This window comes from Lissotriton helveticus, chromosome 8, assembly GCF_964261635.1.
Source record: "Lissotriton helveticus chromosome 8, aLisHel1.1, whole genome shotgun sequence".
NCBI lineage: Eukaryota > Metazoa > Chordata > Amphibia > Caudata > Salamandridae > Lissotriton > Lissotriton helveticus.
Genome location: NC_136069.1, coordinates 1653198912 through 1653225068, shown reverse-complemented (window position 1 = coordinate 1653225068; position 26157 = coordinate 1653198912).

Below are 26157 nucleotides of genomic sequence, written 5' to 3'. Positions count from 1 at the left end.
AGGCAGGCGGTGAAGTTTGGAGTTCTGCACACGCAGAACAAATGAGTGGGAAGACAGTTTGAAGAAGAAAATGATGACATGTGAGGTATGCAGATGGAGGATTTCTGAAAGATGTGGGGAGAAAAAGGTAAGGGCCTCCCGGTTACCTCCCGGTTGGATTACGGTAACATACTCTACCTGGGGGCGACCAGGGCGGTTACCAGACGCCTCCAGGTGGTACAGAATGCTGCTGCTCGTCTGCACTGTGGCAGTCACAAAATGGAGCATATAACAGGACGCCTCCGGGATCTTCACTGGCTGAAGGTGGACAGCCGAGTGAAGTTCAAAGCACTAAGCTACATGCATAGAATCAGGATGGGCAAAGCTCCTATTTACCTGCAAGCACTTGTTAAAACGTATTCCCCGTCACGCTCTCTCCGCTCTTCCTCCCAAAAACTTTTCGTTGTGCCCAAGATTAGACTGTCTAGGATGGGTGGCAGGTCCTTTTCTTACTTGGGACCCAAACTTTGGAATTCCCTCCCCCCAGACATTCGCTCCGAGAACTAATATGCTCGATGTCGTACGGCCATTAAAACCTGGCTTTTCAATCAGTAACTGAGTACCTTCTTGGCTTTCCACTTTGTGCCATCTACAGCACTGGGAAACCCTTATTGGGTAGCTGTCGTGCTTTATAAACTCAATAAATAAATAAATAAATAAATAAGGGCCTGATTCACAAAGGGACACCACACCCGTGGCGGGGCCACACACTCATAGTGGGACGTCCGCAACGAGAAACTGCACTGCAGAGGTGCTGCCACTAGTGTGGGCCCTCCACCACAACTGTAGGGCATCTGGCATGAGTACAGTGGCCCTTTGTGAATTGGGCCCTTAGTGTCCAACGGGGAGAGATGGCAGAAGAAAGTGCTGTGTAGGGGAATGGCAGTGAGTCAGACACTCGGAAGACCACCACCTCTTCCAGAGATCTTAGTAATACTTAATTCAGTCTTACATTTTCAGAATTGAGACATTTTTAACTTTAATTGTTCACAACCAAATGATGGTTGTTACTCTTTGCTAAATGTTTAGATGCAATAACACAAGACTCACTGGCCTCGATTCACAAAAGTAATCTGAGACAAAATCCTAACTTTACGACTTTCGGTATTCACAAAGGGCATTTAGGATTAGTAAAGTTAAGACTCCTAACTTTACTACTCCTAAATGCCCTCTGTGAATACCGAAAGTCGTAAAGTTAGGATTTTGTCACAGATTACTTTTGTGAATCGGGCCCACAGAGAGGAGCCCAAATACTGCATGATTTGTAAAGAAAATGATTTTAGTTTTCTTGATTTAAGCCTCACCCTTAATTCTGTACACCAAGCCTCTTGGAAAGGATTCCTAATTACACTTTTATGCCGATGCCCTTGTTCGAGATGCTCCACCGTTTTCACCCGACTTGAAGCACTGACACCTCAGAGGATTATACCACCATCATCTGATCAATGGATTGCGTGCTCCTCTCAGGTCTCATGAGAGGTGCTTGGATACCCGGGACACAGTGCCTCAGAATCTGAAGTCAGCTCTTAAATGATGTCTTCCCCACTGCTGCATCCGTCTTTCTCTATCGGACTCCCCTCCTCATGTGCATGAGGAGTATTGGACATTGGATCTGCTTGCATGAGTTTATCTCCAGCTGTCTGGTCCCAACAAAACCCAGCGCTGTTACCTTTCACCAGGTTCAAACTCACGTAGTGCATCACCCGCTTCCGTTAGACTCTGCCGCATGACCGTGGATCACGGGCCAGTGTTTGTGGTGGGTTCTTATCTACAGGTAGAATACCAGCACAGACATGTACAATTTACTGACAGGTCATTAGAATCCAGACGATTAGTTCTAAAAGGCTTCATGTTGTGTCATTCCAAAGGGCCATAAATAATGAGTGTTCTCATACATAGGAGGACATGGTTAACACAATTGCTAGAGGTACAGTTGAATGTGTGACCTAAGAAGTGGAATGTACATGTCAACAGCATGTTATACATCATTCTGAGATGGCTCACTTCTATTCTTTCTGTTATGAGCTTCTCTTTCAGCCAGCAGCGGCCAAGTCACTGCATCCTATCAAAGAAATCATGTTTGTCCATTACGGATTTTTGACACTTAAAGTGCACATAAGACAAACCCCAGTCACTGGATTGTGCAAGGATTCTTGATAAGATCTGGTAACATTGCTTCCTCATCACAGAGAGTTTTCGTGCTTTATTGCCCAGCAGGTAGATGTAAACATCTACACGCAAAGGGAGCGCCTCCAAACATAGCAGCTTCAAGATCCAAACACAGCAGCATCAAGATCCAAGCACAGCAGCATCAAGATCCAATCATAGCAGCATCAAGATCCAATCATAGCAGCATAAAGATCCAAGTACAGCAGCACCAAGATCCAAACGCAGTAGCATCAAGATCTAAACACAGCAGTATCAAGATCCAAACACAGCAGCATCAAGATCCAATCATAGCAGCATCAAGATACAAACACAGCAGTATCAAGATCCAAACACAGCAGCATCAAGATCCAATCATAGCAGCATACAGATCCAAGTACAGCAGCACCAAGATCCAAACGCAGTAGCATCAAGATCCAAACACACCAGTATCAAGATCCAAACACAGCAGCATCAAGATCCAAACACACAGCATCAAGATCCAATCATAGCAGCATCAAGATCCAATCATAGCAGCATAAAGATCCAAGTACAGCAGCACTAAGATCCAAACGCAGTAGCATCAAGATCCAAACACAGCAGTATCAAGATCCAAACACAGCAGCATCAAGATCCAAACATAGCAGCTTCAAGATCCAAACACAGCAGCATCAAGATCCAATCATAGCAGCATCAAGATCCAATCATAGCAGCATAAAGATCCAAGTACAGCAGCACCAAGATCCAAACGCAGTAGCATCAAGATCCAAACACAGCAGCATCAAGATCCAAACACAGCAGCATCAAGATCCAAACACAGCAGCATCAAGATCCAAACACAGCAGCATCAAGATCCAAACACAGCAGTATCAAGATCCAAACACATCAGTATCAAGATTCAATTACAGCAGCATCAAGATCCAAACACTGCAGCATCAAGATACAAACATAGCAGCATCAAGATCCAAACGTAGCAGCATCAAGATCCAAACGCAGAAGCATCAAGATCCAAACACAGCAGTATCAAGATCCAATTACAGCAGCATCAAGATCCAAACATAGCAGCTTCAAGATCCAAACATACTAGCATCAAGATCATTTACACCCACCCATCCACACATACATCATGCAATGTGGCATCAAGATGTAATTTCGACAAATTAGAAGGAAAGCTATCAATTGTAAAGTGAAATTCCTGAAATTACACCAATTATGCTGGTGTAATTTATATTTCGCCCTGCCCTAAAGAATACACATACACCACCTACACAAAGTGATCTTTAATCCACTCATACTCACAAAATAACCATAAGTTCAAGTTCAGGAATTTGTATAGCGCACTACTCACCCAGAGGGTTTCAAGGCGCTTGAGGGAAGGTGGGTGCGTTATATATCGAATAGGAGTAGGAGATGATGTTGAGGTTGTGTTGTCGCGCGATGGATGCGAGGGGACTCATGTAAACGTTGAAGAGGGTGAGGCTGAGAGATGATCCTTGTGGTACGCCGCAGATGACTTCGGTGGCCTCTGATTTGAATGGGGGGAGGTGGACTCTCTGGGTTCTTCCGGCGAGGAACGAGATGATCCAGTCCAAAGCTTTTCCTTGTATTCCGACGTTGCTGAGGCGTTGTATGAGGGTGCTATGACAGACTGTGTCGAAGGCGGCGGAGAGGTCAAGTAGGATGAAGGCAACTGTTTCTCCGTTGTCCAGTAGCGTTCGGATGTCGTCTGTAGCTGCGATGAGGGCGGTTTCGGTGCTGTGTTTGGCTCGGAAGCCGGACTGTGAGGGGTCGAGGGAATTGTTGGATTCGAGGAAGGCGGCGAGCTGATTATTGACGGCTTTCTCAATGACTTTGGCAGGGAATGGGAGGAGCGAGATGGGACGGTAGTTCTTAAGTTCAGATGAGTCTGCTGTGGGTTTCTTCAGAAGGGCGCTGAGTTCGGCATGTTTCCAGCTTTCCGGGAAGGTAGCGGAGTTGAAGGAGCAGTTGATGACATCGCGGAGATGGGGTGCGATGATGGAGTCTGCTTTGTTGAAGATGTGGTGGGGACATGGGTCGGTTGGAGAACCTGAGTGGATGGAGTTCATCAGGCGGGTGGTGTCTTCAGTAGTGATTGGGTTCAAGGTGCAAAGGTTGTGATAGTGCTGTTTTGGTTCGGATGTGGGTGGAGTGGACTGTTCTTCGGACTGCTTTTCAAAGCTGTTATGTATGTCGGCGATTTTGTTGTGGAAGAAAGAGGATAAAGAGTCGCAGAGGTCTTGGGAGGGAGTGATGTCGTTGGTGCCGGCGGTGGGGTTGGTAAATTCTTTGACGATGTTGAATAGTTCCTTGTTTTTGTGGGCGTTGTTGTTGAGTCGGTCCTTGAATGCTGATTTTTTGGTGGATCGGATCAATTGGTGGTGTTTGCGGGTGGCGTCCTTGAAGGTGGTCAGGTTGTCAGTGGTTGGGTTTTTTCTCCAAGTTTTCTCGAGGGTGCGACATAACTTCTTGGATTTCTTAAGGTCATCGTTGAACCAGGGGGCCTTTTTGCTGCCTTGTTTGATCTGGTGGTTTTTCAGGGGTGCTAATTCGTCAGCGCTGTGGGTGATCCATTGTGTGAGTTTGGTGGCGGCTTGGTTTGGGTCCGATGAAATGGCAGGAGGGTTTTGGTTAAGCGATGTGGTGAGTCGGTCGGTGGTGATTTTGTTCCAGTTTCTTCGAGGAATAGGTTGTGGGGGGTTGTGAGTCGTGGTCTTTTTGTAGCTGAAGTGGACGCAGCTGTGGTCCGTCCAATGAAGAGTTGAGGTGTGATCGAAGGAGATGTGCTTGCTGGAGGTGAAGATAGGGTCGAGCGTGTGTCCGGCTAAGTGGGTGGGGGTGTCAACAAGTTGTTTGAGTCCGAGATTGGCCAGGTTGTCCAGAAGGGTGGTGGTGTTGCTGTCGTTGTTCTTTTCCAGGTGGAAGTTGAGGTCTCCCAGTAGGATGTAGTTCTCGGATGTGAGGGCATGTGGGCTGATGAAGTCAGTGATGTCTTCGTTGAATTGTGTGCGGGTTCCTGGTGGTCTGTAGATAAGGGTGCCTCTAAGTATGGTCCTGGGGTCGGTGTGGATCTGGAAGTGAAGGTGTTCGGCGGTCGCGAGGGTGTCGTCGGAGCTAGTCGTGATTCGGATCGTGTTCTTATGGACGATGGCGATGCCTCCTCCTGTTTGGATGGTGCGGTCTTTTCGGATGATCTTGTAGTTGTCCGGGATGGCTATGGCGATGTCGGGTGCTGATGAGGCGTTCATCCATGTTTCAGTAAGGAAGGCGACGTCCGGCGATGTATTGTTGAGTAGATCCCAGAGTTCAGTGGCGTGTCTGTGGACCGAGCGGGTGTTCAGCAGGATGCACTTCAGGTTGTTAGAGTCGGAGCTGTGTTTGGGGGAAGTGGGTTTGATGTGGGTCCTGATACAGGTGAACTTGCAGGAGTGGCAGGCGAATGGTCCATGGGTGTGTCCTGGGGTAGCTGTGCAGCATTGTGGTGAGCGTCCGGGGTTGAGGGCAAAGAGAGTGGCGGCGTCATACGTTATGCGGGTGGAGTGGGTTTTGCGATGACCAGGGGGTCTGGTGCTGGGCGCGGTCCAGGCGCGGACGGGCATAGACGGGCTTACCTTTGGCGCGCATGGGGCGCGACCGCTGCGCGTGAACGCTGCGCGCTAACGCATCTGTCATAAGAGGAAGGTGGAGGTGGCGGAGCGAGGGGGGATCAGCTGGGAGGCGGGAGCGGGGTGGAGACATCGGGCTGGGAGGCGCAATAACAACAACAAAATGGATGCGAGGAAAAAAGCGAAGCAGGACGACTTTGGGGCACAGCCTCAATAAACCACAACAAATGGCCAAGCAGTACTGGCACAATCAGGCAGCAACAGCGCAATTAGGCAGGCGAGCAGCACACAATGAAAATTAAATGAAAATTCAATCAGCAAGGTCAGCTAGTCTAGCGCTACGATACCAGCAGCAGGGAGCAGCATGGGGAGCGACCGCTTCTGAAGCACTCAGGACGGTCACCATCATTTACCCATGCAGAAATTACCATCAATCCTGAAACATTTTCCTTTCACGTGCATTGTCCATCCAGATTCTCCATTCACCTACTCATCTGTCTACACAAATTCAGCATTCATCAAGACATAAAATCACCAGCCATCCAGCCTTCCACTCACTCAATTGTCCACCAACGCACACTACCTTCCACTTCTCCATCCATTTACTCATTTATTACTACAGCCATTCACACCACCCCACCCCACCACACATAACATGACCTGACATATGTATCTGTAAGTGTACGTTCACCCCTTGGAGCCTCTTAGTGCTGGAATAGGAGATGTTTATCCTCAACCATCCATACCTAACGATTTTACTAGCTCAACCATCCATGCACTTCCCAATCCACACAACCACACTGAAACGTACGTATCACATAGGCAAAGGTGTGAGCACTGCTGATGCTGAGACACCTGCACCTGTTGTTTGAGAGAGTGAGGCAGCTTTACTGATGCATCCTGCTCTACCTGGCCTGTAGGACTGCTTTTGCCTTTGTGGAGTCAAGGACGGAAGCTTCCACTGCCGCTACAATGCTGAATCTGTTCTGTGAAGGAAGGAAGCTTGCACTTCTCTCCCTGCTGTACTTGTTCCATGAGGAACGGAAGCCTGTACTGACGATGCTCAACTGTACCTGTTGTGTAATTTATGTACTTCTGTGAAGATGAGAAACTTGCCAACTGGTGCACGTGATGTATCTGTTCTGTGAGAGAGGGAAGGTTGTACTACTAATGCTCCCATTGTGTGTGATAGCGGAAGATCTTTCTCTTTTTTGGCACCCGCCCTCTGGAATAAGCTCCCCTCTCAGCTTCTATCTATCTCTAATCACAACCATTTACGCAAGGAATTAAAAACCTGGTATTTGACCATTAAATTGCTGTAACCATTCTTTGTCTCCCATAATGGAGTCTCCGCAAGCGCCATGAGACCTTTCGGAGATTTGTGCACTTTATAAGTTTGTTTTACTTTGACTTTGACTGCTGACCGTGTGCTGTACCTATTCTGTGAAGGAATTTGACAGTTCACCTTCTATTTAAACTTCCCAAGCATGCCTCAATTTCCTACTACCGTAACCAGTTGCACTGGGTACCGGTACAATAAAATTATTATTTTCAAAGCCTTGACATTGGCGCAGTCTGCCTTCTACAACACAGGTCCCAAATACCTGCACAAAAGGATTGCCGAATACTGTCCTAAAAGAACCCTGCACTTGCAGTCTGCTCGGTAGCTGGTCGTTCCATACACCATAAAGAAGAAGTGTTGCTGCTCAGCCTGCTCAGTTCTAGCAGCCAAATACTGGAATGCACTCCCTCTCCCCTCAGATGTATTTATTTACGAAGTTTTGTATAGCGCTAGCCAGACTGGAGGGTATCTGAGCGCTTCACAACAGTTGCAGAGCAGAACAATGATAGCAGAACATCTTACAATAAAGCGGGCAAAAGAGAGCAGAACAAATTGCAGTACAGTAAGACAAACCGGAAGAGAGTCATAGTAAAGAAGATGTTGAGGAGTTCCATTGCAGGGACTTGTTATCCTACAACCGCGGGGGGTTTAGTGTCATTTTTAGCACTCCTACCGATCCAAACTAATCGCTAGCGATCGCTCGAGGAACAGGGTTTTGAGCTGACTTTGGAATTTAGCAAAGGAGGGAATAGTTCTGATGTGGGGGGGATAGATTTCCATATTTTGGGCGCATTGCCAGCGAAGGATCTGGACGCGTTTTTTTGTTTTTGTGGTTTTAGAGGGATAAGAAGTAAGGTATTGGAGCTTCTAAGGTTTCTGTTCTGACCTGTTTTTTTGAGTTTGGACGCCATATATTGGGTTTTGCCTGTGTGAAGGGCTTTGTGGGTGAGGCAGGCCATTCTGAAGTTCGCCCGCATTTCTATTGGAAGCCACTTGAGTTCTCTGAGTGCAGGAGAGATGTGGTCAAATTTCTTTATTCCAGTGACCATTCTGGCAGCCGTATTGAGGGTTGTTTTCCACAGAGCAAGGTGTGTTTTTGCTATTCCAGAGAGGACTGCGTTTCCATAATCCAGTCTTGACAGCACCATTGCTTGGGTGGCTTATTTGAGATCCTTGGGTGGAATGAAAGGTTTTATTTTGTTTAGTAGCTTCAGGTTTAGGAAGGCCCTCCTAGCCAAAATCTTAATGTGTTTGGTCATGTCGAGTTTTGAGTCTAGCGTGATGCCTAATGATTTAACAGAATCGGCCAGGGTGAGCAGGGCCGGACTGGGAACCGAATCCGGCCCTGGCAAAGTGCTCGGCCGGCCCCCCCTCCGCCCGGGGGGGGGGGGGTTGGGGGTGCGACCGCGCTCTTTGCTAGGGCCGGTTTTCTGCCGATTTTGTTACAGTGCCGTTTTTGCAGCTATGCTGCAAAAAACGACCCTGGAACAAAACCGGCTCCCTGGGGTCCAAAACCGGCCCCCACCCTCGCGGCCGACCGGGGGATTGCCCGGTGCCTGCAACGGCCAGTCCGGGCCTGAGGGTGAGGTTCACGTTGAGAGCATCGATCTCTTTTAGCCACTCGACCACTTGTGGGTACTCTTCTTTGTTCGAGATGAGGAGCAGTTCGGTTTTGTCCGGGTTCAGTTTTAAGTGGTTGCTTGACAGCCAGCAAATGCTTTCCAGATAAACATTCATTTCTAAGGCAACTGAAAACTCACCTGTTCAAGTTATAGGATGGTTGTTGTTCTCCTTCTGGCCATTTGCCTTAGCGTCAGGACACTCTCTCAGTAGCCGAGCCCATTGGAAATCCTTTCATTCATTCATTCATTCAAGAAAGGAAGCTTACGTTCTCATGTTACAGGAGCAGCATTCAGACCCACTGTTATGTACCTATCTGTTGGTGCCACCGGGTGCTTCTGGCTGTGGATTATAATCTTGACAGTGACAGTTGGTGCGCCCGTCTTGTTTGAAGTCCTGCAGAAAGGGTTGGCATCTTTCTCAGAGAAGAATACTGGACATTTATGAGTATTCTGAGGTTATAGAAGGGCCAGGAGATAGTTTTTAAACCACAGCTTGTGGAAAACACCTTGTAATCTAAGTCTTTAATGTTGCACTTCTGCCTCAGTTTGCACTAAAGCATATTTAGGAATGCTCTGGACAACTCTAAAATACTTTTGACATGTTTTCACCTTGTACTTTCAGCTTTATGTTTATATTTCAAAGGGCATAAAAGCTGGATTCTGATGCTTTTCTTGATTGTTTTTTTATACGACTTGACCTTATAATACTGGCCAGCCCATTGGTCACCATTTCAGTCCTCTTACAAATGCTTAGATTGTTACTGGGCCTGCGCCAGAGCATTGCATGCATATTAGATCTCACATTTGTAGTTTAATTAAGATAGCTCCGAGGGTTAAAGCTTTTGGTACAGATGTCCTTGTGTAACCTTTGCCCCACTTGCATCCTCACTTTTGTTTTTACCTGAATGAATGAATGAATATTAGTCTTATAGAGCACAAACTTTGCCCAAGGGCGTCAAGACGCTGCGGATAGAGCCGGCAGTCGTAGGATGCACAAAAAAGGGGCCTAGCTTTCAAACTGCCCTTGCTCATGAGTAACAAAACTATTAAATAAATAAAAAGTGCTGCTGCACTTAAACCGCGCTGTTTTGTGTGTAACAAAACAAATACATAAAGAAATAGTACTGTCCCTTTCAAAGTGTTCTAGTTAATACTCCAGCCCTCAAACTGGCCCCGAGCACAAGTAACAAAAGCATTAAAATAAGTAATTAATACTCCAGCCCTCAAACTGGCCCGGCTCGCAAGTAACAAAAGCATTAAAATAAATAATTAGTACTCCAGACCTCAAACTGTCCCGGCTCGCAAGTAACAAAAGCATAAAATAAATTATTAATACTCCAGCCCTCAAATTGGTCCGTCTCAAAATTAACAAAATCATAATATAAATAATTAATACTCCAGCCCTCAAACTGGCCCGGATCGCAAGTAACAAAAGCATAAAATAAATAATTAGTACTCCAGCCCTCAAACTGGCCCGCTCGTAAGTAACACAATCATGAAATAAATAAATAAGGCTCTGGCCCTCAAACTGTCCTGATTCATGGATAAAAAACCTATAGCGTCAATAAATAAATAGTGTTCCTGCTCTTAAACTGCCCAAGTTCCAAAGTAACTAAACAACGAAATAAATAAATAGTGTGCAGCTCCTGGATTTGCCTGGTTCATTATCAAAAAAACAATAAGAAAATTAAATAGTGAACCAGTTGTCCTGGTTCAGGTGTAAAACAAAAAAAATCAAAAACATTATGCTATTGAATAGGCCTGGCTTGTGAGTAAGACTTCTTTGACATACATAAATAGTGCTCTGGGGCACAAGCTGGTCTGATTCACGTGTAAAAACACATAAAACATACAAAGAGCGCTCCAGCTTCCTAACAGGCCTGGCTCACAAGTAACAAAACTATACAATAAGGAAGTGAAAAGTGCTCCAGCACCCGAACTGTCCTGGTTCATGAGTAACACAACTATACAATCAATAAGGCTTTGGCTATCAGGGTGTCCTGGCACTTGAGTGTCAAAATAGTAAAATAAATAAATAGTGCTCCAGATCTGTAATAGGCCTGTTTCCTGAGAAACAACACTTTTAAATAAGTAAATAGCGTGTGGTTCACACCTAACACAATTGTAACAAAAATCAAAAATTCATACATGAAGAAGTAAATGCGGTTGTGACACACAGACAGTATACCTCTGGCACATTTTTACCCCATTTCTTAGACTGCTGTTGGAGCTGCCACCCTTGGCTGCCACATGTGTGTGTGTGTGTGGGGGGGGGGGGAGGGGGGGAGGGAGAGGGGGAGGGGAGCACACATCAAAAAAGCTCTAATATTGCAGTACTGAAAACCTGGCCAGCATTATGTACTGCATGTGGACTGCAGAAAGGTTGAGCTGTGCCCACACAAGGCACGTGCCTTCCGGGTAAGGCACTCCGAGACAAGAAGCTGCATCCGTGGACACCCCTGGGGGAGAGTAAGGTAGGGGGGGAGGGTACGGGTCAGTCACGTCCCTTTAAATGGGAACCGAGCATCAGGGCCGGCACGTGGACAGCTGCAACTTCCCACAAGCAGCCCTAAGTGTTATTGCCTCCAATTGGGGACAATAATGGCTGATAATTGCCCACTCCTGCAATTATGGGTCAGAGCTGAAAGCTGGTCCGTTAAAAAGGGAGGAGGCAATTCCCAGTGATTATGATTCCACTTCTAAGGTAATGAGGCTGTTAGCAGGTGACCGCGCTCTCCCCCACGCCCCTCCCCCTGTAAATCACGCTTTACTTTCCATGACCTGCGCCCTCGGGGCAGCAGGGGGCGTGGCGGACACTGGAAGGTCATGTTTACGATTCTAACTACAGTCCTTGAACATTCTGGGGAAAGTTATACACTTTCCATATATTTTTAGGAAGAGTTGAAAAGTAGTAATTTTGAATAGCAGAAAGTGTGCCCTGAGGGCACAGCTCGGGGCAAAAAAACAGGAACTAGGAAAAAAACACAAGGCGTGCCATGAGTTGTGCCCCGCGGCGCTGCTGCGCCCCTACCCCTCTATTCCATGTGCTACTTTTAAAGGCACCAAACTCAATGGTGCAGAAAATTACGAGCTCCAACCAAGCCGCCATGATTTTCGAGCTGCACCTTTTTGCTACACAGGGGTTGAAACCAAGCTTCATCGCCATGCAGCAGTTTAAAATAAGCATTGGCAAAACCAATATGTCTTGCCTACCTTCAAGTGGATTCCCCCCTGAGTCAAGGAAGACAGTCACCCACGCACTCATCACCAGCAGACTGGACTATGGAAATGCACTTTACCCCGGCATCAACAAGTCCCTACTCCACAAACTCCAGACAATACAGAACACTGCTGCCAGACTCGTCCTCGGCATCCCCCAACACGAATGCATCAGCCAACACATTCGAAGTCTCCACCTGTTCCCCGTGAAGAAAAGAGTAACTTTCAAAATCCTCACTCACGCCTACAAATGCCTACACAACCACGGGCCAAAATACCTCAACAACAGAAACAATTTCCACGTACCCAAAAGAAACCTCCGATCTTCCAACCTCGCTCGGGCAGAAACCCAGCGCATCTCACATTGCAGCCAAGACCTGGAATGGGCTACTGGCAGACATCAGGCGTACCCCCTCCCTGAACACCTTCAGGAAGACCCTCAAGACCTGGCTCTTCGGCTAAACAGATCTGCGGATCCCCCCCTCCCCCCTCAGCGCCTTGCACACTTACAATTTCCTGATTGATTAATTGATTGCCTATGGCAGCTGTGGGGTTTGGCAATGATTCTGTGCAGCATGGCTAAACATTAACAACAAAAAAACATTACAAGAAGGCCTGCTCAAATGCACTTTTTGTATTAAAAAAACAAACAAATGGGAGAGTGGGTTTGGGGCCAACAGGGAGGGAGAAGGGCAATAGAGAAGGATGAGAGTGTGGGGAGAGGACACACAAGAGACAGTTGGGAAGCACAATAGAGAGCGGGCAGGAGATGCTGCGAGAGCAAGCTGACAATGGAGGACAGGCATGAGGGGGCTGGGGCAGCAAGCTGACAATGGAGGACAGGCATGAGGGGCTGGGGCAGCAAGCTGACAATGGAGGACAGGCATGAGGGGCTGGGGAAACAGAGACAATGGAGGGACGGAGGGAATGGGGCAGCAAGATGATAATGGAGGACAGGCATGAGGGGCTGGGGCAGCAAGCTGACAATGGAGGACAGGCATGAGGGGCTGGGGCAGCAAGATGACAATGGAGGACAGGCATGAGGGGCTGGGGCGGCAAGCTGACAATGGAGGACAGGCATGAGGGGCTGGGGAAACAGAGACAATGGAGGGACGGAGGGAATGGGGCAGCAAGATGATAATGGAGGACAGGCATGAGGGGCTGGGGCAGCAAGATGACAATGGAGGACAGGCATGAGGGGCTGGGGCAGCAAGCTGAGAATGGAGGACAGGCATGAGGGGCTGGGCAGCAAGCTGAGAATGGAGGACGGGCATGAGGGGCTGGGGCAGCAAGCTGAGAATGGAGGACAGGCATGAGGGGCTGGGGCACCAAGCTGACAATGGAGGACAGGCATGAGGGGCTGGGGCAGCAAGATGACATTGGAGGACAGGCATGAGGGGCTGGGGCAGCAAGCTGAGAATGGAGGACAGGCATGAGGGGCTGGGGCACCAAGCTGACAATGGAGGACAGGCATGAGGGGCTGGGGCAGCAAGATGACAATGGAGGACAGGCATGAGGGGCTGGGGCACCAAGCTGACAATGGAGGACAGGCATGAGGGGCTGGGGCGGCAAGCTGACAATGGAGGACTGGCATGAGGGGCTGGGGCGGCAAGATGACAATGGAGGACTGGCATGAGGGGCTGGGCAGCAAGATGACGAGGACAGGCATGAGGGGCTGGGGCAGCAAGCTGACAATGGAGGACGGGCATGAGGGGCTGGGGCGGCAAGCTGACAATGGAGGACAGGCATGAGGGGGCTGGGGCAGCAAGCTGACAATGGAGGACAGGCATGAGGGGCTGGGGCGGCAAGCTGACAATGGAGGACAGGCATGAGGGGCTGGGGCGGCAAGATGACAATGGAGGACTGGCATGAGGGGCTGGGGCGGCAAGATGACAATGGAGGACAGGCATGAGGGGCTGGGGCGGCAAGCTGACAATGGAGGACAGGCATGAGGGGGCTGGGGCAGCAAGCTGACAATGGAGGACAGGCATGAGGGGCTGGGCAGCAAGCTGACAATGGAGGACAGGCATGAGGGGCTGGGGCAGCAAGCTGACAATGGAGGACTGGCATGAGGGGGCTGGGTCAGCAAGCTGACAATGGAGGACTGGCATGAGGGGGCTGGGTCAGTAAGATGACAATGGAGGACAGGCATGAGGGGCTGGGTCAGCAAGCTGACAATGGAGGACAGGCATGAGGGGCTGGGCAGCAAGCTGACAATGGAGGACAGGCATGAGGGGCTGGGGCAGCAAGCTGACAATGGAGGACTGGCATGAGGGGCTGGGCAGCAAGCTGACAATGGAGGACTGGCATGAGGGGCTGGGCAGCAAGCTGACAATGGAGGACTGGCATGAGGGGCTGGGGCGGCAAGCTGACGAGGACAGGCATGAGGGGCTGGGGCAGCAAGCTGACAATGGAGGACAGGCATGAGGGGCTGGGGCAGCAAGCTGACGAGGACAGGCATGAGGGGCTGGGGCAGCAAGCTGACAATGGAGGACAGGCATGAGGGGCTGGGCAGCAAGCTGACAATGGAGGACTGGCATGAGGGGCTGGGGCGGCAAGCTGACAATGGAGGACAGGCATGAGGGGCTGGGGCGGCAAGCTGACAATGGAGGACAGGCATGAGGGGCTGGGGCAGCAAGCTGACAATGGAGGACAGGCATGAGGGGCTGGGGCAGCAAGATGACAATGGAAGACATGCATGAGGGGCTGGGGCAGCAAGATGACAATGGAGGACAGGCATGAGGGGCTGGGGCAGCAAGATGACAATGGAGGACTGGCATGAGGGGGCTGGGGCAGTAAGATGACAATGGAGGACAGGCATGAGGGGCTGGGGCAGCAAGCTGACAATGGAGGACAGGCATGAGGGGCTGGGGCAGCAAGCTGACATTGGAGGACTGGCATGAGGGGCTGGGGCGGCAAGCTGACAATGGAGGACAGGCATGAGGGGCTGGGGCAGCAAGCTGACAATGGAGGACAGGCATGAGGGGCTGGGGCAGCAAGCTGACATTGGAGGACAGGCATGAGGGGCTGGGGCAGCAAACTGACAATGGAGGACAGGCATGAGGGGCTGGGGCAGCAAGCTGACATTGGAGGACAGGCATGAGGGGCTGGGGCAGCAAACTGACAATGGAGGACAGGCATGAGGGGCTGGGGCAGCAAGCTGACAATGGAGGACAGGCATGAGGGGCTGGGGCGGCAAGCTGACAATGGAGGACTGGCATGAGGGGCTGGGGCGGCAAGATGACAATGGAGGACAGGCATGAGGGGCTGGGGCGGCAAGCTGACAATGGAGGACAGGCATGAGGGGCTGGGGCAGCAAGATGACAATGGAAGACATGCATGAGGGGCTGGGGCAGCAAGCTGACAATGGAGGACAGGCATGAGGGGCTGGGGAAACAGAGACAATGGAGGGACGGAGGGAATGGGGCAGCAAGATGATAATGGACGGTTGGTGTGAAGGGGTCAGGGACTGGGGCCCAAGCTGCCAACTGACAGTGGGCAGCAGGGGTTGGGAGAGCACACTGACAATGGAGGGTGGGCAGAAGAGGCTGGTGCAGCAAGCTGACAACAGAAAGTGGGCAGAATGGGATGGGAAGGCACATGGACAATGGAGGGTGGGCGGGAGGTATGGGGAAACAGACAACACAGGATGGGCTGGAGGGACTGGGTAAGCAAACAGGCAGTGTAGGGAGGGTGGGCAGGGCTGGGGTAGCAAATGGACAAGAGGGTGATGATGAAGATGAAACAAGCAAAGGAAAGTGTTGAAGAGTAAGCAAGAACAGGAACTGGGGGAGGGAGAGAAAGGCTAATACAGAGAGTGGAGAAGAACATGAGAGAGACCTCTGGAAAAAAGCACTCTGAAAATTGAGCGGTGGAAGGACACGAGTAATGCGTACATGCTCGGGGAGGGTCTAACACAAGAAGAGGAAGGAAAGCCTATAGAAACTGATGAATTAGAAGCTAGCAAATGAGTGACAATGAAGAGAACCAATGGTAAGCAATGAGCAAGACCACTGTAAGCTAGCATGACGTCTCGCAACAGACAGCGTATGCACTGCCTTAGGTAAGACCTAAAAAGAAATAAACATTGAATGGAAGCGAGTGAGCTTGTGGAAAAATACAGAACAGGCCAAAGAGTGAAAGGAGACACCAACCAGATGCAGAGAGGAGGGTCTCGATCCTTACTGAGCAAATATCCATAGTTATGGTCCACAAATGAAGTGTTATCATTGGCCGTCCAGATCCGGATGGTGTCCTCTGTTTACTTCTGAATGATGCAAGTGAGGGGAGGCCGCCTGGTCTCAGTAACCAGACCCTAAGTCTGTGAAACCAGGACTCGAAGGGATTGGGCTATAGCATGGACTGCAATGGGAATAAACGAAAGATTCTACGGAGAGTGACGTAAGGCAGAATGATGCGGCCCTCTGCGGAATGTGAGAGGCCCTTGATTCTCCCATATCTCAGAGATATTCATTGGCCTTTGGTTAATTGTGGCCCTTTGAAGGCTTTAGGTGGGGGTTCCTGTAGGCTGGGGACTCTGTGCAGCAAGGGCTCCCACACTCCTATCCACTGCTTGTGGCTGGCCAGCAATATTCAGGTATTTCTTGGTATATGAGCCCGAAAGAGACCTTGTGTGATACCAGCCACTCGCGAGCTTGGGTTAGCCAACGCCAGGGCAACATGAAGAAGGGGCTTATGCAGCGCAGAGGCTGCATCAGGGCACAGGCGTCGTGGGAGTGCAGGGTTGCTGTTTTGCTGTTTTTGTTCCACAGGGTACGACGTGCATTCACTCTGTGTATCCAGAGTTTCAATAACATCTTTTTGATGAGTTTTGTACATGAGCTTTGAAAACTAGGGACAAGAGAAACTGCTTAAAGAGTTGCATCCTTTTAAAATGTTTATCTAGTTGTACAACAAGTGCCTGTAAAAGTGATCTCTGAGTGCTGGCACATGGTGGCGGCCAAAAAGGCGCAGAAAGGAGGGGTGGGAGTGAGATGCTGGAGGACTGGAAGGGTGGGAGCAGGAGGGAGTCCATGCTGTCCACTGACAATCAGGACACTGTAGACACTGGTAGTCAGGGACTGTTGGTCACTGGGCACTTCTGAGGAGGGTAGTGCTTAATTTGTAAAAAAAAAAAAATAGAAGCGCCAGAGGACTTGATCAGAGTCCGCCTCCACTTGCACCGCACATTGCAGCTGTCAGCGCTGCCAATTACAGTATTAACACAGGTACTACAAGTGTGACAATTCAGACTATTCCAGGACCCCTAATCTATAATATTGGCTTTGGCGCCAGGTATTAGTCATTTGTAATGTATGTTGAATTAATAAACACCTGCTGTTGTGCTAGTCTCGAAACTAGACAAACAGCACCACCAGGTGGCAGACTGTCATAAGTGCTGGCCCTTGACTTTAAGTTTTACTTAAAACAGAATTAAGACAGACTTAAGACAGACTTAAGACACACTTAAGACAGACTTAGGACAGACTTCAGACAGAATTAAGACAAAATCTTAACTTTACTACTACTAAATGCCTTCTGAGAACACCACAAATAGTAAGTTTAGTATTTTGTCTCAGATTAGTTCTGTGAATCAGGCCCTCAGAATGATCCCAATATTTTGAATGAATTTCTCCTAGTGATGAAACTCGGCGCACTCATATTTAATGGGCGTCCCATCAAGGCATCACTTTTAGCCTATTCATTAGGCCACCGTCTTCGTATGATCAATGTTTGCCCCCACAGTACAACATTTACAATTGGTCCACCATCTTCCCCACACATCCTGAGTGACAGCATGGCTGTTTATCACACCACCCACGGTTTATCTCATAGGAACCTTGGTCAACCTTTCATGCATCCTGCCCCCTTCAACCCAAAGATATTGGATCAAAACAGCCGCTTCCGATATGACGTGAACTTCTGCCCACCCAGCAGTGCCCCACTGCCTTCTAGGAACAGGCTGCAGGTGTACAGAGAATGGCATGGCAAGTCACATAGGCCAAACTTAAACAGCCTTTGCGTTATTGCCCACTCATAGCAGCAACACAATACATACATCCAGAACACTAAATATGTTTAGAATACACCTAAAACCGTAGAACCCACAGCCCTCTCGCTTCATTAACTGCAGCCAGGTACACTCTGCCCATGGACCACTGGAGGTCGCTTAGTGATGAGTGGTCTTGCATGTACTGTGAAGGATGCCAGGGGATGGGCACAGCACACAGGGGAAAACTCAGGCACAGAACAAGATGCTGAAGGACATGGGATCCATGTGCACTTGGCCCAGTCCAAAGGGGACCTGATTGTCTGCAGCCGGGGAAGCCATGACAAAGAGTCAGGGGCATAGCTGTCACTAGTGCAGCAGGTGCAGGGGAGCTGGGGCCAATGGCTGTGAGGGGGCCCCCTGCACCCCAATTATGGCTGTCCCCAACCACTCAAGGGGCATTTGTCTTGCACGCAATCCTGCCAGTAGCCTAGCAAGGATACCCTGTGGCCTAGTGCAAGCAAGGAAAATGGGCCCTTTGACTCGTCTTGTGGTAGTAAAATACAGCAATTATCAGGGTTCATTGGGCCCCTCAGGGCTCGGGACCCTGGTGCCACTGCACCTGCTGCACCAATGGTAGCTACTCCTCCTGAATACTGCCCATGGCAATCTTGCCGAGAACAGTCTGGTTTCCCACGTCCATGTATGAGAAGGTCACCTAGTCCAGGTATTTCCTTTTACTAGCTTTTTATGTGTTGCTGTGGCCCCAAAAATTAAACAGCTCACCTTTCCCTCTCAGGATCACAGACAGGTGTGGCTAGATATGTGCTGGTAAGTGCACACTCATCGCCTCCTCTTGGCTGTCATGTTCCTTGCCCGGGGTGGGAGTGAGGAGGAATAGGGACTAACTCTTTCCTACTTATATGGTGCTTAATGGCCTCCAGGCATATCACATGTGTCTCTAGGAACATAAGTTTCCAAAACAAAACTAGCTGGAACAACTTTGCAATAACAATGAACTTTCTTTCCATATTATTGGGTTTTTGTCCATGTGGTGAGATAATGTGTTAGTGTTTTAGGTTTTGGAAGGAACAGGCATTATTGTGGTCCTCCCTGTCTAGGACCTTGTTGGCTTGTTATCCAGACTGCAGTTCAGCTCCTGAATCCTTTTGATCCTGGTCTTTAACAAGAGGCGTGGAGACACCTTTGCAGAAGAAGCATCTCTCTCCTCCCCATCCTTCTCCTGGCGGGAGCATGAGCAACTGTTCAGGAGAAGTCACCACCGGTCAATTCTCTCTACCTTGAAATCTCTCTCATCTAATAATCACCTTCTGGTTTTCCGTCCTAGGCATCCCCGGATTATGATGAGGATCTGGGGTTCCCTGGTGTGGTCTCTTCTCCAAGAAGGAAATATATTCTCTCAAGTGGAGCTGCAGCCTGTGCTCTCCCACATGTCTTCCAACCTACAAGGGCAAACCAAGGAAGAACAGTTGAGTACTAGTGAGGAGGGTTTCAACAACTTCTAAAGAATCCAGTTATCTCATCAATTCACAGGCGTTTCAAAGGAGAATGGAGGGTCCCTGACAGGTCAGCAGCTCCTCGTTGTATGTGAAGGGTCCATCCTTTGGCTCAGGGCAGTACAGAGCTTCCTCAGCTCCCAGGGCCATATTATCAAGTAAGGGCGATACATTATCGCTGCTTTTATCGGCAGGAAACTGCTGCTAAAGCGGTGACAATGGGCTTGATAATATGCTCTTGTAAATTCCCATAGAAGCCCAGGTTAACAACAGAACCTGGGCTTCTTTGGGAATTTACAGGGGCGTACTATCAAGCCCATTATTGCCGCTTTAGCGGCAGTTTCCTGCTGATAAAAGCGGCGATAATGTATCGCCCTTACTTGATAATATCGCCCCTGGTTCTTTGATCCTCTTTTGGCGATCTTGACAGGGCAGATTGTTCTGATGGGAGTGGACAATGCAATATTGGACCATGTGGATGCGAAGGCAGAAAGGGCCTTAAAGCCAAAGCGCACATATATAGAATTACATAATTCTGTGACATCTGAAATGAATTCCGTTTATGGCAAAAAAACAGAAGAGAGACCCTGAGAACGCAAGTTCTGGGGGGAAATCCAATCCAGGGAAAATACAATAAAGAACACAAGGGAAGACCCCCACTATAATTTATATGAATGGGTAATAACTCCAGATATAAAAGTGTCACCCACAGAAAAACTTATTTTACAATTGTTTATTCATCATGTTATCAAAATGCATTTTTTTATATATATTTTTTGTACATTGATGTGGACAAATAATAAATAACAACATTCATATATATATTAGGCAAATAATCACATCACAGAAACATGAGAGCCCTGAAATAAGGAGAACAGACACTGTCAAAACTATACAAATGACCAATTACCTACAAATAGAAAAAGACAATGTGAACATCCATACATCATAAAGAAAAAAAAGAAAACAAATTGCATTAGACAAAAACTACATAAAATGTGCACCACATGTAACAAACACACCAACGAAGGATGAATGAATTCCGTTTATACCTTCAATCATTGGTTAAAGGACTTGCAAACATTAGCTGCTGCTATTCAGGGGAAGAATTGTTTCAACTCATGGCTCGCGTGGAGGTCCAGCTGAAACTTTTGTTAGATATTGCTTTTGAGGACCTAAGAACCTAAACTCGGGCTTTAAGGGGTGTTGCGGCATCTCGTAGATATTTACATCTAAAGGATAGAAGGTGAATGAATCAAAAAAGAACTGCCCTCTTTGGTTGCTTTTCTCAGGCAGCAGACTCTTTGCAGAGGAACTGAAATCTGTGGTTCACAAATCCTTTAGGAACTGTGAAAACTTAAATTTTGTTTTTAGGGTAGGCGGAGTTCACTGGAGTTTTACTCAGTGGAACTTGGCAAAGTGCCAGAAAAACTCCGCCATACCCCACTGAGTTCCCCCAGTGACGAAGTCTATTAAGTCACACTGCTCACACTGATGTTTAGCACTGGGTGTTTGTCCTGCAATGTAAAATCAGCACGAACAGCACTACGCATCGTGCCAGAGAGCGCTGCTGCCTGAAGTCACTCGAGCAGACATTCTACTCACGCAGCAGCTTCTTCGAAGCAAGCACATTTCTCAACGCGAGCGGTTGTAACCTGCCGCCACCACTCATGTTTAGAAATCTCACGAGGAGGTCTAGGGTGCTACTTTTTCTTGCAAGTTCTCACCAACTTAACGTTGGACAACCACTCGAGACAAAAAACTCCACTCCGCGTCACTTGGTGGAGTTTTTCAGAATTCGGTGCTCCGCAAGGAGTAGGCAAAACTCTGCGAACTCCGCCTGCGGAGTGGAATTCTTCACCCAACCCTAGTTTCTATCATGATCTTATGCTCAACTGCATTGCATTATTAATGTTTATGTCTATTATCATGAATATACCAATGTTTTATAATCAAATATGGATGTCGTTTTAGAGTGGTTTGGAGCTTCCAGTAGCTTTGAATATGATTGCTATTTTTTATGGTTCAAGTAGGCCCAGAGGCCATGTTATTGAAGGATGTACATTTGCACATTTCCAAGAAATGCAACTTTGCTTCCGAACCTGGCAGTGGAAGTGGGATTTTAGGAGACTCATGAGCTTAGTGTTGTATTTATGAATGATGTTATATCCCCAAGAATGTTCTGGGCATCTTCGGGGAGATGATCCTGCCACCTGCTCAATAGATAAATATTTGCTGAAAGTAACACTTTTTATCACATGGTTAAGCTCCTTTGACTTCTATTGAGGAAAAGTGGTTTAAAACTCAATGTATTTTAGTTTGTATGCTCTAACTTACCTTTTATGTTGAGAGTGGTGTGGTGCTTTGTATTTTGCATTAAACACTAGTTAGACCTTAGGCTTTCCAACGTGTTGCATTTTATTTTAAACAGACCCAACACCACATACAGCCCTTTCAGTACAAATCCAAGTCTTTTGAAAGTGGGATGATGTCTTTGGGAGGGGTCACCGAAGAAGACTGGAGATTGCTTTCAAGGGCCCCAGTTTCAGCCCAAGAATGGTGGTGACATCTCTAGCTCTGGATCAACCCTCTCTGGAACAGTGAGCAGTCACCCGCCTCGTTCGTGATTATGCCAGGATATTGGTCCCACTGCAGCTAGTTGGAAGTTGTCTAGTCCTGTTTAAGGAGCAAACTGATACAGACAAGTGGGTCCTGGAGACTGTGCCAGTGAACAATGCAATAGATATGCCTTTGATTCCTCCAGTTTCTCGTTTCATCCACACTTTATGTTCCAGGTGTCCACTGAAGAAAGGGCTTTGGAGAAGCGCATCGCTGCATCGGTGATGAAGAAGGCCATTCTCTGTGTTCCACCCAAGGAGAATGGCCTTGGATGGCATCCAATGATCCTCCTCGTGAGGAAATCCTTGAGGAATTAAAGGATGCTGATAGACATCCAAGGGATGAACAAGTTCATAGTGACATCTCATTTCAAAACAAAACACCATGGAACATCTAACTTCACTCCTTTCAACAGGGGAGTTTTTGATGAAAATGCATCAGCAAGATTCCTATCTACCCATCCTGGTCAGATACTCACATCAGACATGTCTGAGATTTGCTGTGGGAGGTTTTCCTTTGAAGTTCAGAGTCCTTTCCTTCAGGATGGCTCCAAGAGCCCTCATGGACACAGTGACTTCAGTAATGGCCTTTCTTCATAACAAACCATTCAGACTGTATCCCTACCAGGACACTCTTTTGATTCCCTCATCTTCTCCTGCCCAGAGCTCAATGGACTTGGAAGTGGTGAAGCAAATTCTTCTACATCTGCGCCCTCGGGATCAACCTTTCCAGTATCATCTTCAGCACACAGAGCGCCTAGAATGTATCAGAGCTTTGTTCATGACAACCTGGTAAGGTTTTTCTACCAGAGACAAGGGGACAAACCAGAGACAAAAACCTACTTCATCTCCAGCAACTACCGGCACAGAGCAGTTCATCAGAAGGGTGTGGCTTCTGTTTCAGGGAGTGCTTTAAGACATGTGAAGGTTTTGTCAAGATTGCTTGCCTTGGGGAGGATTTATCTATGTGTTCCTCCTTGTTCTTCTTTTCTAGACAGCACCTGAATTTATATTCCATAGTCACAGATTCACCTGGGTCAAGGTGTCTCTCAGTTACAAGCTCTGATCCCAGTCTCTTAGACTTTTCTAATGTATCTTCATGGGTGCTCAGCCAGTACCATTGCCATTGAAGACCAGAATCAGCTTTTCTGTTCTAAATCCAATAATCACAACAATTGACGCCAGCACACTCTCTAGCATACATGCTCTCCTTACATGCATGCATGCTCTCCATACATCCATGCTCTCAATACATCCATGCTCTCAATACATCCATGCTCTTCTTACATGCATCAATGCTCTCCCTGCGTGCATGCATGTTCTCCATACATGCATGCATGTTTTCCATACATGCATGCTCTACTTACATGCATGCATGACTCCTTACATGCATGCATGCATGATCTCCTTACATGCATCCATGCTCTTCTTGCGTGCATGCATGTTCTCCATACATGCATGCATGTTCTCCATACATGCATGCTCTCAATACATGCATGCATGCTCCCCTTACATACATGCATGCTCTCCTTACATACATGCATGCATGCATGCTCTCCTTACATGCATGCATGCATACTCTCCTTACATGCATGCGTGCATGCTCTCCTTACATGCATGCATGCATGCTCTCCTTACATGCATGCATGCTCTCCATACATCCATGCTCTCAATACATCCATGCTCTCCTTACATGCATGCTCTTCTTACATGCATCAATGCTCTCCTTGCGTGCATGCATGTTCTCCATACATGCATGCATGTATGTTCTCCATACATGCATGCTCTACTTACATGCATGCATGCTCTCCTTACATGCATGCATGCATGATCTCCTTACATGCATCCATGCTATTCTTGCGAGCATGCATGTTCTCCATACATGCATGCATGTTCTCCATACATGCATGCATGTTCTCCATACATGCATGCATGCTCTCCTTGCGTGCATGCATGCTCTCCTTACATGCATGCATGCTCCATTCTCTAATGTTGTTCAACATGTTATTAAGCCAGTTAAATGTACTGTCAATCACCCCAACTTTCCAGATCTTGAAATTACTTTAATAACGAAATCTAAGAACGTTACTACTTTTAAAAGCAACATTTTTTAGACAAACCAAGAAACAGATTTCAGCTGCCCCTTTGCTGTCTGCACTTTTTTTGCTGATAACCGTAGTTCTCAAGTATTGCAATTGAATTATGCTGGCCACATACAAAGGGGAAGAAAGTACATAACACACTAGAAAACCTAACACTGTCCCTTAATCCAGGGTCTGAGATCACAAGTTGAATCATTTTGTGGCTTAAAATGAGTCGAAAATGTAAGGTACTCCCTGCCTTTCTTTGATTGAGATTTCCCTTTGTCTATACAATTTTATTTTCCCACAACCCAATCCCTCTCTTTTTTTTTTTTTTACCTATTAAAGGGAGAGCCCCCCATTTAACGTGACAGCTCAATTCCACCCCCTCTCTTTCATCCCCCCTAACTCCATGGCATTCGATTCACCCATTATTTAACACGAAAGAGGTGCGAGGGTCAAGTCAGTTTATACTCTAACACCCCAGACCCCCAAGAAACTCAAATGTACACACATAGGGGGTGTATAGAGTGGATAACACTTACAAAATATATAAACAGAGAGGGCCCCAATAAGGGAAATCGCTCTATTTGAAAAAACTGCCCTCACTCAAATACCGAGGTATGCGACATGCTTCATCATCGGGCCTGCTTACAATATGCCCTGGTGCAGCCACACACAGGGCGGAGCATTAGGGAGGGGGAAAAAAAAGAATACATTTCTCTTAACAAGACATACAGTCAGGACAAATGGACATAGACGACACGTAACACAAATATTGGTGAAAGCTGTGCAAACACCAAGTGACCACAACTGAAAAGTGCGACGAAAGGTGCAGTTTGAAAAGTGATTAAAACTGATTAAGGGTGTCAACCAGAACGCAACCTTTATTAAACTTTTCTTGATACCCCTATCAGGATTAAAAGATGAAAAAGGATGGGAAAAAGCCTCAAAGAGATAATTAGGAACCTCAAAGCTTCCCTCCTACCACTGCCAGAGTCAACATGTTTCGACCGCTCTGTGTGCCTTTAAGGTCACTCCGGTCTTCTTCAGGACCGTCGCATTCAGTGCCACTCTGGGTTCCTCCGTACTTCGGATAATGGTACCCCAAGGGTGAGGTAGGTCTACGAGATCCGTACCTCTCCCGTGTTGTGTGTGGAGACTGTTCCCTCAGATGCGGGAAAACATTCACGAGTTTATAGAATTTACAAACTCGAACTGGTGTCCGGTAAGAAGGACGCCAAAGAACACAATCGTTCTGTAGGCAAGTCCCGGCTTAGTCACCTGCAAACCGTGTCACATACCTCGGTATGTGAGTGAGGGCAGTTTTTTCAAATAGAGCGATTTGCCTTATTGGGGCCCTCTCTGTTTGTATATTTTGTAAGTGTTATCCATTCTATACACCCCCTATGTGCGTACATTCGATTCACCCACCCTGCATCAAAGGCATTCACCCATCCATCCTGCATCAAAGGCATTCACCCATCCATCCACCTGCAGCCACGACATCCATCCATCCTGCATCCATGACATGCATCCATCCATCCTGCATCCATGACATGCATCCATCCATCCTGCATCCATGACATGCATCCATCCATCCTGCATCCATGACATGCATCCATCCATCCTGCATCCATGACATGCATCCATCCATCCTGCATCCATGACATTCACCCATCCATCCTGCATCCATGACATGCATCCATCGATCGATCCTGCATCCATGACATGCATCCATCCATCCTGCATCCATGACATGCATCCATCCATCCTGCATCCATGACATGCATCCATCCATCCTGCATCCATGACATGCATCCATCCATCCTGCATCAATGACATTCATCCATCCATCCGGCATCCATGAAATGCATCCATCCATCCTGTATCCATGACATTCATCCATCCATCCTGCATCCATGACATTCATCCATCCATCCTGCATCCATGACATCCATC